The following is a 21,670-nucleotide window of genomic DNA, read 5'->3' as shown; positions in this document are numbered from 1 at the left end:
CCTTCTGGTGATGCTGCCCTGGAAGGTGTAATTAAAATTAAAGCAAAGCAAATGAAAACAAAACAAATACATCAGAGAGTTGAGAAGTGAGGACCAGAAGCAGCAAGGAAAAAGGTTGGGAATACAAAAGAGGTTCTGCTAAATAGTCTCCATACCCAGGAGAAAGGAGAAATTCATAGGAACTATAGGTTTTCTAGGAAATGGTAAAATCAATGATGGGGGGAGCTCCTGGGGAAGAACCAAGTCAGGTCTGTCAGGAAGTTTCAAGATGTCATCAAGCCCTCTCATTATTTATACAGGCCAAGAGGGTATCAGAGAGGTGACAGGGCTTGTCCAGAACCCCAGAAGAGATTCCAGCTATTCTTTGGTGTTGTGTTGCCCTGCCTTCCAGGATACATTTTTATTCTGGGAAGTCTCTACCACCTTGCAGTTAGTTTATGTGCCCTAATTAGGTCCAGGACCCTCTGGTTCCAGGGGCATTGCATGTGGCTCAAGCCTGGCTAGTCAACCTATCAATGCCCTAGAGGTGCTAATTAATTCATGGCCTATGATGTGGCCCAAACTGGTTCAATGAGAATGGCACCCAAGGTGAATGTAGGAGCTATGAGGAGTAATAAGTTTCTTTACCATTAGATTTGATGCTGGGAGGGAGAATAAAACGTTTGGAACTCATTTTACCACTAGGTGGAGCCTGAGAATAAAACATCAAGGAAGAAAGCCTAGCCAAGAGAGAGACTGTTTTCAGCGATATATCTATATATATATCTCTATATATATAGATATATATATATACACAAGTTTTTGAGTGTCTGGATCACACCATACCTGAAGATAGCATAGTTGTTGGGTTTCTCAGTTATATGAGGCAATAAAAATTCCTTCCATTCTTAGTCAGTTAGTGGTGATTTTCTTTCCATTTCAACACTGAGTTCTGAGATACAGGTCTCAGTGGGGGAGGTACAACAGACCTCCTCCTCCTCAGTGGGGGAGGAACAACAGATGTTCACTCAACATCTGTTCCAGTCTTTTTATTTTGTATGTCCCTTTACTTCAGGATTAGGGGAAAGCTCTAATTCCAAGATATTGGGATAGTCCTCATAGCTGAGACTCTATGTGCTTAAGGTTCTGCCAGTCAGATGCATTTCGATGTGATTTGATTTGCAACCAAGTTCTATAGGGAATAAAAGATGAGGCATCCATTTTGCTTGTTTTGATATAGCAGGTGTATTGGGTGCTTCTTTATGCCCATATCACTGCCACAATGGTAAGATCTGGAGTTTATGCTTAACACAGAGACATGCTGATTTACCCTCTGCCTGACTGTGGCAAAAATAGCAAGCAATTCCTTTGATGGGCCACTTCTCTAGTGATGCTCTAGGTCTTAGTCCTGTACAGACTGCTCTGCTAGGCCTTCCATGAATTTTGTAAGCACCTTATTTCTGGCATTAAAGCCCTTTCTGCTTGAAATAGAAAGGTTTCTGTGTCCTGCAAAGGAATGCTTTCTGATAAGCCAGAAAGCCTGCCTCTGGACATGGCACTTGTTTTCCATGTGAGGCAGCAGTGTCCCAGCTCTCCCTGACCCAGGGCATCTTGGTGCTGTCAGGTGGCAGGAGGCTGGTGACTGCCACCTGGACTCCCAGAAGTACTGGTTAACTACTGGTGATGCTCGGCTCCCAGCTGAACCATATTTGGGGAAGAAGGAAAAGAGAGGAGGTGTGGAGAGTGGTGCAAGCGGGTAAACAGACTGAACTGGAAGAGAGACAATGCAGTGATAAGCATTGCACTCTATTCCAGAGAAGGCTTCCTTAGGGTTTGAGAAGAACAGCAGTTGAGTCCTTCCTTGCACATTCCACATGAGGTATCTTAAAGGCAGATTTATGCAGTGTCTTGGATTATGATGCAGCCTAGTCCCACTCCCAGGGAGTGAGATGGATTATTGGTTGCTTCTCAAAAGTCACACATTGGGATCACTGCTATAAAAACAGTGAACTTGTGATTTTTACATTAAGCAGTTGTGGCCACCTGCCTCCAATATCATATAGATATGAGCACAGCTTGAGGTATTCTCCAGGTTTCTGAATCTTAAGTCTTCTCAAATGTATGGATTGTTCCCTGAGATTAAGGATAATGTACTGAGTTTTCACTTAGTAGTTGAGCTCTACTATCTAGCACTGTATTTACATTTGAGTTCAAGCCCCAAGTAAGATCCCCTAGACATAAACATTGTACACATTCACTGACTCAACACCACATCTAACTGCCCACTAGCATTCTAGAGCAAAGGGCCCAGTGTGTGGCCCTTGTACTGGTAGTATCAGCACCACCAAGGCACTTATTAAAAATATAAATTATCAAGCTCTACCCCAGATCCACAAAATGTAGCTTTCTCATAGGATTATTATTGTGATTAAATAGAAACCAAGTGTGTAACACATCTAGTCAAGCCACATGGCTGACATTCCCTGGGTTTGTATATGTCCCATACTGTCACCTCTGATGGCATTGACTCATTCTCCTTCAGCCTGATGGACTTATACTCATCTTTCACATTCTAATTCAAGCATCCCTTTGCATATTTGTCTCTGACCTCTTTTTTTTAATCTTCTACCCTCCTGGTACTAACCTTGCCCTCTGTTGAGCTTCCACTTATTTTTGAGAGAGAGAGAGAGCAGGGGAGGGGGAGAGGGAGAAGGAAACAGATAATCCCAAACAAGCTCCACACTGTCAGCACAGAGCTCGATGGGGGCTTCAAACTCACAAATCGTGATATCATAACCTGAGCCCAAACCAAGAGTCGGATGCTTAACCGACTAAGCCACACAGGCACCCCATCAGCTCATGTAATTTTGATGGAATTGACCCTACTCACCCACCAACATCTTGCCAAACTTATTTCACTTCATGGTCACAGTAGTTGATTCACGGGTGGACATATGACATAAATAAATGAGTCCAAGAAATGTTGGTCCATAAAGTTTGATTTCAAATATTGGGAAATAAAGGGCTCATTTTTGGCTGGGGGTGTAATAGGTATAAGTTGGTGTCATAGAAGAAATCCTGTTCAACACAAAGCCAACTCACAATCAAGCAGAGAACAGCAATGGAAACAAATTCCTGAATTTTTTGAACACCTGAATCTGTCGGTGCCTGCTGCAATCAGACACTGTGAAATGGCAATTTAGTGCATGAACCAAGACTTTTTGGGTTATTTTTGTTTATTTTTTTTCCCACACCACTGTGACTTTGGTTTTTACTATTTACAAAAGAAAAAGCACTTGGCTTCTATGACCCAATTAAGGGAAATTATTCATACTTGCCTTACCACTGTTTGGTTCAGGCAAGTTGCTTGGTCCGTGGTAGGCTCCCAAGAAGTGTTGAATAACCAGATGAATACCTACAAGGAGCAAAGGGCTGGATTACCATCCTCTGTGCACCTGCCCTTGAGTCCTTTCTTCATCCCCTCAGTATGCATTCACTGGGCACTTCCAATGTGCCAAATATTTCCCCATTCTGCGGTTTGCCTTGCAGAGCCTTCCTTCCCCTGACCACCCAGGCCCTCACAATACCTATGAGATCTCCTCATAGAATAGGCACAAATGTCTGTACTCTGACAGCCAGACAAAGGCCTCTCCCTGACTCCCTTGGCTAGAAGGCTTTCATCTCAGATGATCATGCCAAGCAGCTGCCTACTGACCATGCCTCACAGTGGGGGACACCTTCGTCAAACTCCCTTTGAAACTGGCTTTCTATGTCCCCATTATGAATTAATTCTCTCTTTAAATGACACTAACTAGCCCATCATCCAAAGGATATTTGTCAGTCAGGTGGCCAAGTGACTGGTGGCCCACCTGCTGGGGGATGCTTAGAGGAGAAAATTCCACAGAAAACAAGCTCTTCTCTCTATTAATTTTTTTTAGAATTATGACTCTCTTCCATCCAGAAAACTTGGGCTCAAGCTTTCAGGCAGCTTCAGGATTACAGCTGGGGGCAAGAAATCTACCTGGAAAGGAGTATTGGTAACTCCCAGGGGGAGGACATGAATGGACCTGTTCCTGCCTGGGAAAGGCTGCAGTCCTCAGACTGGGTTGGAGAGTTTTCCATGATGCTTTCATAAGGCAGTTAGAAGCCCTCCTAGGAATCACTTGCCCAATTGGTCTCACTGTCAGATCAAGCTCTGAAACCCTGAGCAGTGCCCTCCAATCCACTGTCATATGGGGGAAGAATGAAATGTGGGAGGAGATAAGGTGAGGCTGAGGGAAGGAGGACAAGGTAGGAAAAATGACATCAGTGAAACTCCAGACCCTTTAAAAACCATGGGTTAAGTTGTTTATCCTCAGTGCCATGGTCTGTCCTTAGAAACAGCTCTCAAGCCCACTGGAGCAAACAGTACTTGGAGACTCAGGTCAGGAGACCCTCCTCTCTCTACATGCTGATGGACATAGTTCTACCTTCAGCATCAAGGGTAGGATCTTACATCAGGAAAAACTTAGGCATGATTTTAGTTCAACCCTCTCCTTTTACCTGTGAGAACCCAGGATCTGGGTGATTAAGAAATGTCCTGAAAGAAACAGAAATGTAAGAGTTAAATTGGAACTAGAATCTCTCTCTCTCTGGACTTTTAGAGCTGTTACTTAGCATTGACATTTACTGCCCTGGGTCTCCTGTTGGTTTTTACCCCACCCAGAAATCTAAGGTATCCATTAAATGTACAAATCCAGGGTGCAGGCTCCAGAGTGCTGAACAATAAGTTATCCTGTAGCTCCATCTGGTGGATCTTTGGACTATATTCTTATTAAATCTCTAGGAAGGACTGCAGTGGCAGGATCCTCCCTTTCCTTATTGACATAACCCCATTTCCTCCATGGTTGTGAGATGGTTGGCTCCAACTACCTTTCCCACAACCTTTGGTGAGCTCGTGTCCTCTCTTCCTCAGGCTGGATGTGATTATTATCCCAGCCTCAGTTTTCTTTCTTGAACTCTCAATGTTTTTTTCTGTTCCAGCAAAGAACAGAGAGCTGTTGATGCAGAGTGTTTGTCAGGTCTCCCCACAACATGGAATCCACCTGAAGGAGGGGATTTGGCTCTTTGTTGTATCCTGATCACTAGATAGTTATACCAGGTACAGGGCCTAGAATAGAGTAGGGACTCAAATGTTCCTTACAGGAAGAGAAGGAGGGTGGAAGTTAGACAAGAACAGTCCACCTTATATATCTTTGTACACCTACCATCCCTGAAGTACAGCCTGACACAGAGTAGCATTAATCCTGGATGGAAAAGTGGATAGAAGGAATGCCTCTTCCAAAGACCCTCCTCTTGTCAGACTCATACTTTTGATCCCCAGCAGTGTAATCCTGTATACAGTCCCAGCTACTGTCCAGGTTTAATGTGAACAGGATAATAAGAGCCCTATTTACCCTTTGCTATTCTCCTGTGGTACTGATTTCAGATTCATCCAATTTTACTTTATCATAATTAATTCACTCATTTTTCAAATATTTAAGTATTTATACCTTTGAATAGGTGATGTTCATACCAAGATAAATAAAATACAGTGCCTGCACTCACAGAGCTGCAATCTCCGAGGAGAGGGAGCAAGACTAGAGGCAAGGAAATTCTTGTAAACAAATATTTGCAGGCCAGGAGGATCATGGCAAATTTTTTAAATCAAGTGGGTGGTAGAAGCAAAGTTGAGGCTGAATTTGCTATATTACTGTTAGGGAAAACTGGGATTCCATTGTATGTGGATTTCCAATGGCATTTTTTGTCTCTTACCATAGGCAAATGGAGCCTAGAGATTGGGCATCCTATTCATTATTATGCAACCACAGTTGCTCTGATTGCAATGGAGAGAGTTCCTAAGAGTCCATGAGAAATGACATATTCTGGCTGCATCAAGATGCAACTAACTTGAACTGGACATTTTGGTAACTGTATCTGTTGTTACAAGAAAAGTTTTAAAGGAGGAGAGGTGGGGGGCAAGGGTGATGTTCATTTGCTTTCTAAGCAAGTGCATCAGAGAGTGTTCTAACAGGGAAAGAAAGTATAACTAATGAAATTAAATTCAGAGAAGAAAGATGAGCTCTGCTAATGATTAATGTTCAACTTAATAGATCAGCAGGACATACTGAGAAGTTGCCCAGAGGGTTCCAGTCTGATGCCCATGTAAAGGAAGAACAATGAAAGAAACAATTTCAGCTCCCCTGCCTCCTCCCACAGCTTGTCTCTGGGGAAACACAATTATTAATTGCTCTGAAATGTCAGCTGCTTTGCTTCAAAGTAGTCATGTCCTCAGTTACTTTCTGATCCACTCCCTACCAAAAAAAAAATGACTTGAAATGTGAAAATCAACCCTTGATTTGTTTGAAATCAGATTCGAGGTCTGCCACCCACCCCTATATGCAGCAGCTTTTGAAAAAGGGACAAGTTAGTCCAATTCAACACAAGTGGACAGACATCCCACTGCTCCCTGCATCTCCCTTCATGGAAGGCACAGACAAGCACAGAAGTGGGACCAGGCAGGGTCTGCAGGGAGCATCTGGAGGAGAAGACAGAACTAGCAGAGGTTTCAGCTGAGGCAGTGCCTGTGGGCCAAAGGAAGCAGGGATATCTTCCTGGTGGGACAAGATCTGGGATCAGAGCATAGGGTAAGGGATAGTTGGAGTCTCTTTCTTTTCCAGACACAAGAGGCAGGTAGGAAAAGACTTCTCCCTGCTGGCTCCCACTTTGGGATGTATGGCTTCCTTCCTTCCCTGTCTTCCTTCTTTGGGTTTCATGGAGCCCTATATGTGTGCCAAGCTCTGGAATAGACAGGAAGAGGAGTATCTGATGTTAGGCTCCCTGTGTGTTTGTGAAGTGGACAGCTGAAGTAAAATACCAGAAGTCAGAGAAGGCTGACATAATGGAGCAGCAGTGGGGAGGGGACACCTGTATGACAGCCAAATAATCACCCTATTTTGGACTCTGTTGTATTTAACTCTGCAGTCTTTAAAATAATGTAATCTCTAGGACTCTGAGGCCTTCCCAAATCCTATTGACCCGAGAGTCAGATAAGAACTGATCTCATTTGTGTCTGAATGAATGAATGTTGTCTGTGCAAGGAGCAGACGTCAGGGCCAGGTTGGTATCCAGCATAATAAAAGCAAATGCATGCTTTGTAGTTACAGATGGGCATGCAAGAAGCCCGGCTTCCTTCTCTTATGGGGCCTCTAAGGGTCTGAGGGTGAGGGGAGTGCATGCCTGAGGCCTGCCTCAGTGCTTGTTTGCCAAGTACCTCATGGCCTTGCTGGCAGTGTCTCTGATCAGCCATTTCCCCTGTGACTAAATATTTGGTCATGGCAGTAGGAGAGAATTCCATCAGTGGACAGCTCTATTTTTAAGGCTCAGGTTTTGTTTTCTTTTTCCCATGAGGAAGTCCCTCTGGCAGGCCTAAGCATCTCTAACTGACAGCCACCCTTGCATAATGTTAAACAGGTGTCTGATACTTGCTGGAAGGCAAGAAAAGGCAATGAAAATGGATGGCGTTAAGAAGCTGTGTTCCTTGGGATGAAGATAGTTTCTGTACTATTAGGTATGTATTTGCCATCCCAAAGTGATGCTTGCTTGCATGCTCCCTATGGTCTGTGTGTGTGTGTGTGTGTGTGTGCACGTGCGTGTGCATGTGCATGTATCATACACCCTAAAAATATTATCCTGGACTCCCATTACCAGCCCAAAACACTCCCTTCTCCAACCAGCTAACCCCCTGATTCACTCACTCCCTTTATGGGAGGGATGGCCAGCCCACTTCTAGGCTTCCTCTTCATTCTTTTTACTGGATTCCTTCAAAACTTAATGGAATGAGTCCTTCTTGCAGCTCAGTCCTAGCTCTCCTATTATATGGCACTGTGGTCTTTGGCAGGAGGCTTGATTATCCCTGGGCTGTTTCTTCATCTGTGGCAATATTCCCCCTTATAGGGATGTGGTGGGAGATGCTGTGTGGCCAGAGCTGCTGCTCAAGAGAATTTGCTGCTCTTGCTCTACAGCCTATTTTGAAGCATCATGACTCTTCTATTATAAATCTGTTATTTGTGGCTTCTGGGGGAAGAAAACTGGCCCATTTTGATACCCTTCACAAACCACTACCATACAACTTGTGTCCTTTTAGGACAGGGGCAGAAAAACACAGCTGGAAATCAACCCGGTAGACATTAATTCATCATCTGAATGCCTTATGGAAACATTTCCTTTCAACTGTGTGCCTTGAGGAGGACTTCCAGTTATAGGCTCCCACAGTTTAAGGATACAACCCAAATTAAAACTGTATTACCAGACTACTCCTTGACAAAGAAGTTGGTCCACAGATGAGCACTTGAGGCCAATTAGAGAACTTCTTTGGGATATTTTGGATGGAGTTGCTGGTAAAGAACATGATGCTTAAGTGCCAATCAACATGCTTATGTTAAGGCAAGAGCCAGCCTGGGAGAACTGGGCTGTCCTACAGACAAGCAGAGAGGAGAAACAAGGAGTGTGCTTCCATCATGCCTAAATCTCCAAGCCCTTCTCCACTGCTATTTGTTTTTGTGGACCTGTCCATGTCCCTTTTGGACCAAACAGACCAGGAGGAGTTAAGGCCCAGACTCTGTGGGAAGCATATGAGTGGGACATAGTTGGAAAAATCTACAAGATTTGGTAACATGCTTTGATATTGATCCCAAAAGAAATTGAACTTAAAAAAAATAACAATAACAAAGAAAAAAGAAAAAGAAAAAAAGAAATAAATAAAAAGAAAATGGAAAGGAAAAGAAAGAATATGTCCTTTGACACTGCTCTGGTTGAAATGGAAAACCAGGAAAGCAAACCTGACAGAGAGGCCCCCACATCCATGAGTACACCCTCTGAGGTGTTTAGAATACTGACCTGTGTTTGTCCTCTGTGGGTTCCTCAGTAAGCCAGAAAAGGAAATGACAAAGCACGTTCATGTTAACTTGGAAAATGTCATTATCCTCCAAAAGCCAAGACACCAACTGGGAGAGAATCAGGCTTTTCTAGCCCACCTCCAAGGAGAGCATTTAGACCCAGATTTCTATGGGTCCCAGGAAGTTCCTCTACACAAAGTTCAGTGAGAAGAAAAGCCTTTAATGTACTTTCATTCTGGATTCAAGAACTCTTTCTGACACTGGGTTAAATGTCACCTCTGTTTTTCTACTGCCTCAGACTTCCTGGACCCCCTCACCTTCAGGGGTCCCAAAATTTAACTTTGACATGCAGTAAGTAATGTGGTCTTTTGAGGGCTCAAAACAAAAACAAAAACAAGCAATAAACCTTAAGAATCAGCAAAATATAAGCAAAGCAGGGTGAATTCAGTCTCATAGCATCAAAAGAAGGAGAAGGAGAAGAAGGAGAAGAAGGAGGAGGAGGAGGAGAAGGAGGAGGAGGAGGAGGGGAAGGGAAAGAGGAAGGGGAAGGGGAAGGGGAAGGGGAAGGAGGAGATGGAGAATATCTTGAATGAATGAGGCAGTTGACTTTAATCCTACTCACACCATACTGCTCCCTAAGGTCTCATCTCAGTAACTACACTCAGTTATATTTCCTTTTGGCTCCACAGACATTTGAATATGAGAGTGTTGGATTCTGGGCCACTGAAAGGAATAAACAAAAATCAAAATATAATATTTAGTATTTAATTCAATGCTTAAATAGTGTAATATTTAGGAGTGGATGTGGGGTGGGAGACAATTCTACCACATTCCTCTTTACCTTCAAAGTTCTTTCAATTGAATTTAAACATTAGCCTTTATAATACTAATTCATGGGAGCATCTCCCATCTTACAGGTAAGGAAAACCAAGGCTCCAAGTTGTTGAAAACATCAGGCTGGAAATGGCCATCCCACTTCTATTTTAGTGTTCTTCTATTGGTGGAAGATTGCCTCAAAGAGGCATTGAGATCCATTTGCACAAAGTGGCTTAAAAAAAAAAGGTCACTAGAACACAATGTAAACTCCAGGGAATTAAAAAAAAAATGACAACATATTCGCATCAAGGTGAGGAAGCAGCAAGCTGCTTACTGTATTATACAACAATTATACAACAACAATATACAATTATACAAGAAATTATACAACTTCTGAAAATAAATTGTGTTCCTCTAATGGAGCTTAGCAATGAATCGATCTGATTCAATTCTCCCTTTGGCTGGCTGTGAGCATTAGCCTGCTAGGTGAATTGCCACAGAAAAACATATGACCCCCACACCTCCCTCTGGCCTGCTGCTTGGTGAATTACTGGATATTTTGGATCCATAACCTGGATCAAGTAAAAGCTGCCATGGAGAAGCAGGAAGAGTTGAGCTCCAAGAAAGTGAAGATGCCCCATTGTGGGTTTGCTTCAAAATAGTGGTGCAGACAGGCAGCAGCTGTCTAGCTGTCAGGTTTGCAGGCTCCACCATCTCCTCGGGAAAAACATCCAAGTCCTTACTGGAACTTCTCTACACTGAGCTCTAATTGGCAATAGATTCTTCCTGGGACTTAGAGCAGGAGTTAGAGACTTATATAGGAAGGGGTGCTCTGGGAGCATAGAGACAAATGTGGCTAACTTCATAATCTGACTGAGAGCTCTCAGAGCAGATGGGGCTGAGACAAGGAAGAGGTATGGCAACTGCTCACCAACTGTGATATCCACAAGAAAGATCTGGTAGGAGAGAAGAGGTAAGGAGTTAATCAGAGTGGCCAAGCCTCTGGGAATGACAAAGAAGACTCCAAGAGGAACAATATTGCAGACTTGTGGCTTTCTTAGCAGCCTTACTGAGTATCTGGGTAGACGCCCAGTAGGAGCAGCAGAATGTCTAGGTTCCTGCTACCCAAGGAGTCTGGAGGGCCAAACGTCTCCTATGGGGTGGGGAATTGTCCCTGAAACCCTGGTACATGACTCAGATATGCCTCTAGTCCAAGAAGATTCTGACAGATACAAGCCAAAAGCCAGAGGAAAATTCTATTAGTGGCCAATGGATAGCTTAACTGGTTTTCAAGGAGCAGCACTGATGTGCTTAATAAAGCCTCTTTCTTGGTACTGACTTAAGGAGCACTGAAGTGTGTGCCAGGTATTCACTAAGTCTGTCTTGTCTTCCAAGGAGGACACTGGAACCAGACTTAGGCAATGGACAGGTAACCTGTGCTTAGGGGATGCCTAATAACTACTGTTGGAATTGAAGAGGATGCAGTCCAGTCTACCAATGTGGCAAACAGCTCTGCTTCTAAATCAATCATGTCTCAAATGAGCTTTTCCAGCAGAACATACAGAGGCCATTCCTAAATAAGTACTTAATTTATACAATAGACCCTATTACTGTTTTCTAAAGTAAAATCAGATTGGGAAGGCTGATGGGGATTCTATGTATTTAGCATCTGGCTGGACATTCAGGGAGCATGGGCTTTCTGCGTCTGGTTACTCTCTGTCTAGTGGTTCTTGATAGAATATTCACCTAAAAAAAAGGGAAGAGAAACCACAAAGGGTAGGATTCAGAGGGCAAGTCTTCAACAGGGTGGAGGAGTCAGATGGTGGAGTGAAGGTGCTCTTTGAGCAGGGGCTGGAAGGACACAGAAAACACTGTCTTCAGCTATACAGAAAGAAGGACTGCAGCAGCTCTCAGAACCTTGTTGGCTTTCTGAGTCAAATACTTAGGCTTCTGTAAGACCCATCTTTTGGGTGGGAAGACAATGGAAATAAGTAAGGATGGAGAGTCAGTGGGATAATGAGGTCAGACTATTACAGATTTGGGTCCTTCAACCCAGCAACGGTAGAAACAAGGCTGGACCCAAAATTTCAAGGCACAGGCAAAGCTTTATTGGGGCAACAGCTATAGCTGAAGGGAGACACTGTCATGACAAAGGTGACAGACTCCCTCTCTGAACAGTAGCCAGAGAAAGGAAAGGAGGCAGGAAAGAAGTGACATCTAAGCATGCAGGGGTAGGGAATTGGTTACACAGGGACAGTTGACAGAATATGCTTCTTCACACATCACTTCTCATTTGCATTTTAAATCTCCATCCCTGGGTGTGAGTTTCATTATTATGATGAGGGAAAAAGCCAAATTTGGTGGCCATTGTATCTCGGGCTAGTTTGAACTGGTGTAGGCTTGCTCCTTGGTTGGTGATTGCTCTCCTAGAATAGTGGTATCAGCCAGCAAGAAGTGTCATCGGTGCACAGGGGCTTGTACTCAAGGCCCCTGACTGTCAGAAGAGCATAGGAGAGACAAAGTGGCCATCTGTACTGAGTTTTGTCAGAGAAGACTTGAGAAAGATTTGAGTTAATACATTTTATTTACTTTTTATTTTTTAAGCATTTATTTACTTTTGAGAGACAGAGAGAGACAGAACACAAGCAGGGAGGGGCAGAGAGAGAGACACACACACAGAATGTGAGGCAGATTCCAGGCTCTAAGCTGTCAGCATAGAGCCTGACATGGGCTTGAACTTATGAACTGTGAGATCATGACCTAAGTTGAAGTTGGACACTCAATGGACTCAGCCACCCAGGTGCCCTTGAGTTAATATATTTTAAACAATGAGCTTTATTTTCCTTTTTTTTCTTCCAAATTTTTATTTAAATTCTAGTTAGTTAACATATAGTGCGATATTGGTTTCAGGAGTAGAATTTAGTGATTCATCACTTACATATAACACCCAGTACTCATCACAAGTACCCTCCTAAATCCCCATCACCCTTTTAGCTCATCTTCAACCCACTTCCCTCCATCAACCCTCAGTTTGTTCTCTATAGTTAAGAGTCTCTTATGGTTTGTTTCCCTTTCTATTTTTTTCCCCTTTCCATATGTTCACCTGTTTTGTTTCCTAAATTTCACATATGAGTGAAATCATATGGTATTTGTCTTTCTCTGACTGACTTACTTCACTTAGCATAATACATTCTAGCTCCATCCACATCATTGTAAATGGTAAGATTTTATTCTTTTTTATGGCTGAGTAATATTCCATTGTGTATATATGCCACATTGTCTTTATCCATTCATCAGTTGATGGACATTTGAGCTCTTTCCATAGTTTGGCTATTGTTGATAATGCTCTTATAAACATCAAAAGGCATGCATCCTGTTGAATCTGTATTTTTCAAAGATTGTTCCAGGAAGTCTCTGTTGATTCTTTTCATGGGAGGAAGACATCTCCAACCACATTTCAGGAAACAGGCTGCAACTTTGTCTACATCAACAGCTTAAATAAGTTTCAGGCAACAAATGTGCAAAGATGTTTGTGGAGATGCTTTGGGGATTCAATCCTTTGGATTTGGCCTCCAGATCATCACACTGGAAAGTTCTGTTGTGCTCTGCTGAACTTTTGTAGACATTTCCTGAGAGCAGAGCACAAGGTTCCACATTATCTGTCACAACTTGAATTTCATTTCAGTGACTGTAGTTGTTTGCCTCCACTGAGGGAGCCCAGTGCAGAAAGCCCTGCCGCATGGCTCTGTCTTTAAACACCTCTTTCCTGTAACAAGCCTTCAGAACAAATCTAGAGAGTTTGCAACTAAGACTACACAGCCTGATATTTGTAAGCAAAAAAAAAAAAAAATGACATGTATTAAATAGTGGCTATTTGAGGAAATGATAATAAATATACTTGGCAGTGTAAGGCTGATTGGTGATTGCTTGAGTTTTGATAGCTGAGACTCTGTCAGCCTTTCCATTATGAACCCAATTTTTCAGAGTTTATAACTTGGTCTTAAAATTGTGCTCCAGGCAGAAACCTGGCATACGAGGTCTCTGTCCAGAGAGAGGACCTTGAGCGGATTTGTTCAGTTTTAATTTGAGAGATGTAAAGGGAAACTGTCCTATGAGTGTGGATGGGTCTGATGCAAGGACAATATTTGTCCATATTTGGCTGCAAGAAACCTAACAGGGGGCAGGGGAGGGGAGGAAAGGGAGGGGTAACTTTGTCCAGAAAGCCCCTGCTGATGCTATCTACCTGGCAGCCCTGAAAAGTGAGTTGAATCCTGAGGGCAAAGAGTATTTGCCCAATGGTTGTTGAAGAGTAAGGGACAGGGTGTCTTCCCCACTGGAAGGAGCTCAAAAGCCATGTGAACCTAGGACATGTGCCCAACTTCCTCACTGGAGGAAATTCTTCAAGCCTGGTTTCTAAGGGCTGTTCAGTGCTGACTGTCCTTTGGATGTTATGAGTCAAATTCATTCTTCTAAGTCATTTCAGCCCCCAAAAGAATCACTTAACATAATAAATGGGCACCCAAATGGCGAACCCTAGTTCTCCTTCATCAGATGTCTCCATTCTATTTCCCAAAGACCTTGATAACAAGGTTAGCTAGATTCCTGTCCAAATGTAATTTTCAAGGTCTAGAAAATAATCAAATGGAATGAAATCTCATCCTCTTTAATAAGACCATCAGTATTGCTAATAGGCCAGCAGTGTCTTTCTGATAGAACTGTTGATTCAACGGTGGATGTGAATGCCATTCTCATCGATTGTTTATAATTAGAGGTTGGAGAGATAAATGGCAGTGAGCTGAGGCAGCATTGATCCTTCCAGGGAAGTCTCAGTTCCAGGAGACATATCCAAACTCTTAGTAGGTATGCATCTACTAGATGCATCCCAGGGATCAGTTTAGTTGCTTAAAACAATATTTCTTATTGTTTTTCTGTGGGAAGTTTGGAAAATATATGGAAAAGCATAAGAAAATAAAAAGTACTCAGAGTACATCATCTGTTCATCATTATATCTAGCCAGTGTTCCCATTCTTAAAGTTTCCATCCAATCATTTCTCAATGATGCATATCCAAATGTTATACAAAATTGGGATTATATTGTATATTTCTAAATTCTGCTTTGTTTATTTAGCATTACATTGTGTTTTTCTATCTCATTAGATATCTTTAGAAAGTATCATTTACAAATTAAGTCTATAATACTTGAATAGATTTAAATATTAAATTTCTAGACATTTTCTTATATTTCGCTGTTCTAAAAATACACTGATGAACATCTTCATCTTTTTGATTATTTCCTAAAAACAGGGTCCTGGAAACTTCTATAAGTAACTGTAGGCATTGGCGCCACATGCAGCATAAAATACTTATGTTCCCTCCTGCAGAAGCTCTGTCAAAGAAGAGATGAAATTCTTGGGTAGGTTAATGTAGTTAGTGCCCCTTTTTGCCTTTCTGTTATGGAAGTGAGAATGCCAAAATAATATTTTTAGTTTACTTTATTGAGTACTTACTATGTACCAGGTACTAAACTAAGCACTTTTTCTAATGTTCTAATTTTCACAACCTCATGAGGAAAGCACTATTTTTTCTAGGTTAGTTGGCAATATTTGTTCACAATTCTCCCTTCCCTCCCTTTCCCTGCCTTAGTTTGTTGAATACAAAGCATACACTCCCACCCCACTGACTGTGGCCTTGACTATGACTTGCTTGACTAACATTATACAGACAGATATACACCAGAGGCTTTAAATATGTTGTGGGGTTTTTTTTTCTCTCTTCTCCCACAAATTATTATTATTGAGTTTATTTGGAGTCTGAAAGGAAAAACAAACCCTCCATTATTGTTTTATGATGAAAAGCTACCGTTCTTAGTTGTCATTTGAGATGTTACTGGCCTCATCTCTAGTTTTACCTACCCAAGAAAATTTGTAGTATTTGTATTTGCTTCTCTTAGGACTGGGTGACCATCCATGATCCACAGGTCATCCATCTCTTGAAGGTGTTCTTACATAGATAACAGATTCTATTGGCAGATATGGGAGCATTAGCAATAATAACGGTTATCTCTGGGAGGCTTAGAAAGACAGCTGTCCTTTACTCCAGATAAATCTTCACCAAGGATTAAAAAATTCTTTAAGTATGTAAGTGTGAAAACTGGGTGGGTCATGGTAAGTGTAGTGAGGGAGACCTGATTTTTCTCTTGAATAAGTCGCCATTTATTTGAAAGACACCACAATAGTTTGCTAGCAGATTTTTTTTGATGTGTTCTTTGAGGAAGCAGCTGCTTTGCTTGGTCTTATCTGTTGTCTGTTTATTTGTTTGCTTGCTTGTTTTTTGGTTTGCTTTTTGTTATTTTTTGGTGGAGTTCCTGCTCATTTTCTTCCACTTCTGCACTAAGCCATGAAAAGAGTATGCCCCAGCTAGTCATTAGTCGTCAAATAAGGAGACATGAGGCATAACCAAGCTCAAATCTCTCTCTGGAACTAAGCCAGCAAATACCAATCAAGCCATAACTGAACTACAAACCCATGAGTGAGACTTAAGTGATTCTTGTTGTAAGCCACTGAGATTTAGGGGATGTTTGTTACACAGCACTATTACAACAAAGCCTAATTAGAGCAGCTTTGTTTGTCAATAAGGAAAATGAACTTCAGAAGACGAATTATGTCAAAGTCACACAGGAATAAATGGAAGAGCTCTGATTCAAACTCAAGTCTTAGTTCTGGAGGCAGTATTTCACAGAGGTTAGTGCACACGAGCATGTTATTGTCATTGTATATGTTGTCTGGAGTTCCAGGTAGCTGTGAACCTAAGATTCTGATCCATTGTAGACAGATATCTGCTATCACAGACAAGGTAGTAGGCTTAGAGCAGAGACTGAGAAAAGTTGTACCAAAACACCATGTTTGAAATGACTAGCCCATTTAAATAATTTATTACAGTGACCAATTCATTTAGAATTTGCAAAACTAATGCCAAAGTTTGATGCTTCATGCAAAAAAAAAATCGTATTTATGAGCATGAGATAATGAATTACACTACTTGGTTTTGCATTCTACCTCCATCACTTACTTGTTTTTTGACTTTAGGTAATTTAGGAAACATCCCTTTGTCTCAATTCCTTCACCTGTAAAATGAGATACCAAGACTATCTTTCTCATACAAATGATATGAAGATTAAATGAAATAATGTTTCTAAATACACTGAAGAGTGTTTGGCATGCATTAAGTACTCAACAAATATTAACTACTTACTAACTTTATTATCCATCTTGGCCTATTTTTTCTGCTAATTGAACCAATTAACAGTTTCATGGTTAAAGTATGAGATTTTCTGAATATAAATAAGCCATGTTTCTTTAAAGTGGAATTCCTTTGGTTGAACATTGGACATTGGACAATGGATTGGACACTGGTAATTAGTACAGCTAGAGATTCTGTCAATAAGATGTTTAAAATCATATTTCAATCTTATCTTAAATTTTGCCTTTATCAAAAATCTCTTATTTCAATCAGTTGCACACAGTGTGCATTGATTCACAGTGTGAATATTGATTCACATTAGGATTTCCATCTACCCTTTTCTTGAACTCCACCTGTGAAAACATTCCATTTACATATCTTGAAAAATTTTTGTATTGAAAATGTCATGGCCTTAAAACTGAGTACACAAAGAAATGAACAAGAAAGGAAGAAATGCATTTGGGCCTGGAGATTCTAAGTGATAAGGACTTATGGATGTAACCAGATTGCCAGAATCATCTAAGAGTTATCAGGGTTGTCAGCAAAAGTTTAGCTCAGAGTCTTTGGGAATCTGGGGTCCAGCTGAGGTTTAGAATGTTCTGTTGAGAGAAAGAGTTGGGGAAATTAGCTAGTTTTGCTGACTGGGTCAGAGGTTTGGTCCTGCTGTGAGTTAGTTTTTGAGTTATTGTGAATGAATAATGCCACTTTCTGCTGACATGAGCTTGGCTTGGTGCCTTGCTTCCCCCTTGCTGCCTGCTCCATCAACTGCTGGGTGCTGGAGCATGGTACCCTCCTTGAAATAACCCTGGGTGTGTTTCTGGTGACACATGAAGTAAAAGCAGCGGAAGGGAGATGCAATAAGTAAAGGCCCTAGAAGTCAGGAAAGGGGTTACTGCCCACTACCTGCTTATAAAGAGGAAAAGAAAATCTTCCAGTTGGTTGCCATCCCCCTGAAGCCTGAGGCTCTGTAGTTGTCATCTGTGTTTCTATTTCCCCTGCCTGTGCCTACCACAGTGCTTGTTTATCATACAATAGGTCCTCAATCAATGTTTGCCTTTATCTCTATCCAAGACAGATTAGTGTGTTGGATTTAGTGCTGCTTAGAAAGAATCAAATAATTACAGAATCTCTGAGTAGAAAGAGACCTCAAGTGGTAGCTGTTGCAGGCTTTCCAAAATGTATTTAACTAGACTCTGTTTGCACACTCCTCATGTGAAAGAGCTCACAATATGCTGATGCAATTAATTCCATTGATGGACAGCACTACATGTTTAAAAGTTGTTTTTTTAAATTATACTGAGTAGGAATTTGCCTATTGTTTAACAAAGTGAAGGGAAGAAGGTGTCTGTGGCTCTGTAGATGGACATGTCCCTTACTCCCTTCCCCATTCATTCTCATTACAGATGAGTCCTTGGCACAATAAAATGTACCGAGGTAGGACTTGGAATTGATGAAAAGATGCTGCTTCCAGCTTTGGTAGGTGGAAGAAGTTTGGTCTCCAATTATTTCACCTTGAGGTCAAGGGTATCTGAAGCTTGAGTAGTTACAAAAATGACCCAATGTAGTAACATCACCAAATGCAAAGTTTTGAATAAATATTTAAAATCCTCCCATTATAAATCATTTATTATGATCACCCTCTGGGTGGTCATGGAACAAGATGATGAGCTTTTCTTAATGAAGTATTTCATATAAATATCTTTCCATTTATCTTAGTGTTGGCTGATATGTGAACTGAATGGCAAATGAGGTAATTGATGTGCATATATAGGATGTACCTATCTCCTCATGTCAGAGGGCAGGAGCAAAGAAGAATTTCCCCTATTGGCTTTAGAGGCCTCAACTCTGAGCAGTGCCTCCCAATTCTGACCCCGTATATTCAGGATGGCATTTGACTTTGGTTGTACCAGGTTTCCAGAGCCCCTTATTCAAGAAGTTTGGTGGGAGCTGGGGGAAGAATTCATTAACTGGTGAGATGAAAAGTGACAAACATTCAAACGCAATCTGAACTTTAACTTTTAGGCTTGTGAGTTAATCTATATCAGTTTCCAGAAAAGGTCATGGTCTGGGACGGGTGCTCCAATGAAAATAAATGTGTTTTGGAGATGACAGTAACATAGCAAGGCTGGGACCCTTCAAGGGCCCCCTCCACACCCTTTTAATCATCAAAAATATTAGGTCTTAGAAATTGGATCACCAGGTTCACGACAGCTTTATATAAAATGTGTATCTCAGGTCAGGCTGATCTAATCTAAATATCTGGTGTTTGGCATTTTCCACTTGACATTGTTAAGACAAATGTAATGGGACCAAGATTAAAGTACCAGAATGACAGGAAATGATTTCACCTTGAATATATTAAAAATCACATGTGTTCTGGGGTTGCATGTTTAATTTGAAACATCTGTATTCCCTGTACATAGCATCTCTGCAGCTCGCTGCTCTACTATATTTATATTAAATAAATAAATTTAAAAGAGTCAAAGTGCTCATTTGCCTTCCACAGAATATCAGTGTTCTTTTGTTTTGTTTGTTTTTGTTTTAAGACCCTACTGTCACCAAAAAGGAAATTTGTATAAGATGTGGAGGAAATTGTTCTTTTCAGCTAGGTTCCTAAACTCACCTAAGATGTTCCATCATGTTCCATCATGTTCCATCAGATCCCAGCTCTGTAGAAAACTGTGGATGAGGAAGTTCTCTTCCCATAGTCAAGGGCTCAAGGAGACAGAAAAGTGTGACATTTTCCTTGGAATTCTGCCAACTTCAAAGAAGGCCACCCAAGGGGCCATATGATGTGTGCTGCATCTAGCGAATGCTGCCCCACCTTCTACCTACCATGTGTGGGATTAACACTTCTCAACTGAGGGATATTTACACAGCCAGGCTGACCACCAAGTAGCCCACCACTCAGAGAATAACCTCATTCATTCCCAGCCACCAGTAGGATGCAACAAAAAACCAGAAGCTAAAACCATATAGTAGTTTCCTTTTTTATTCCTCTTCTCTTTTGTCCCTATATCCCAATCAGCTACATCTCCCTAAGCCACTATTCTGATCAAACTCCTCCTCTGTCTCAGATCCTTCAGAAGCTCCACTTTGTGCCTGCAATGAACTGGAGCATCCTCCCTGCTAAGACTGACCCTCTTCTCTCATGCCATGCTACCTCTTTGCATGGTTCTCTCTGTGCATGCAGGCCTGCCCTAGCTTCAGCATGGCACACACTCCCCAGCCTCAGAGAGCTCCACATGTGCCATTCTCTTCATCTGGAAGCTACTTTCTCACTCTTGGCTTCCCTAGTTCCAGTTCACCCTTTAGACCTCTGCTTATGTGAGTTTTGTAGTCAGCAAACACTTCTGTAGCATTCTGTGCCAGGCCCCCTTCTAAGCACTTCACCACTATTAAGTCATTAATGCTCCTAATAAGCTGGGAAGAGGGAACTATTATTATCACAGCCTGTTTTACAGATAAAGGAAACCATCCAGGATCATGCAGGGAATAAGCAGTCAGCCAGCATTCCAGCTCAGGCAGTCACTTTACTGGGCTGCCTCTCTTGCCAATTTCATGGAAATTGGAATTGATGACTTTTACACACCTTCACACCCTCCGCTGGCCTAGGGCCCGCACTGCACCCCCCACAGACCCTGTTCTTTTTACTTTATAACACTTATCACAGTTGGTAATTTTACAGTCATCATTGTGATTATTATTTCAAGTGTGTTTCTCCTGCTAAGTGGTCTGGTTCCTGTGGGGAGAGCCTCATCTGTTTTGCTCCCTGCTGTGTGTCACTGTTCTCTGTCAGAGTCTCTGGTCTGTAGTTAGTGACTGAGCTCAGTGTTTGTTTGTTCTTCTATTGGGCGAGTACTTCAGCCATCTTGCTAGTTGTGGGCATGGTGAGGCAGTGATACTTCCAGATGTCTTGCCTGCACTTTTAATGGTTTCTTTGCCAGAGTTCTGTGTACCATGGCTCGCCTGGTCTGAGCCAAGGATCTGGGAGAGACAGAGGAGACAAGACCCTTGGCCTTCATGTTCTCATGGTCTGGAGCTAGAGGTGAGCCAATCCAGCACAGTAGGTGCCAGAGACAGAAACAGTCACCACCCAAGGGGCCCTCCATTTGCTCATCTAACTGCTGAATCTTCCCTTTGAGCATAACAGAAATTAGTGGGGCAATGGGGAGACACAGCGAAAGAGGGGGACAGTGGGCTCCTTCCAAAATTCTTTACTGCCACAGTGTTTGTTTTTAAAAGCAATCATGGACTGCACTCTCCTGGCCTGCTAATGGAGAGTAAAGCTGTTTCACCACAATATGGGCCATCAGGGGAAAAATAAGCCATTTCTACTTGCTGACACTAAGGGAAACCTTCCTGCAAAGAATGTGCTAATGCCAGTATGCAACTACCTGGGGTATAGATGCAGTTGTGACTGACAGCAGTTTTGCGAAGGGCATGTTGAGTAAGCTGTTGGGCCCCCAGGAGCTGGCAGCAATCTCCCCATGCAGATATCTCATTGCAGCTCTCCAGAGATGCCATAGGTTCAAATCCCAGTTCTACCAAAGACTAGCTTTGTGAGCATAGGGCTCACCTTTAGTCTCTATGTCTTCACAAACTAATGTTGAGAGGTGACACTTTCCTCCCAGAAATGGTGGACAGGTTAAAGGGACTGAGCTTGGGAAACTATTTAATACAGACTTCACTCTCTGACTCACTGTCAACAACCTAGCTGA

The sequence above is a fragment of the Panthera pardus genome, unplaced genomic scaffold (assembly GCF_024362965.1).
Source record: "Panthera pardus isolate Hobbes unplaced genomic scaffold, ASM2436296v1 HiC_scaffold_18, whole genome shotgun sequence".
Classification (NCBI taxonomy): domain Eukaryota; kingdom Metazoa; phylum Chordata; class Mammalia; order Carnivora; family Felidae; genus Panthera; species Panthera pardus.
This window is presented reverse-complemented; position numbering follows the sequence as displayed.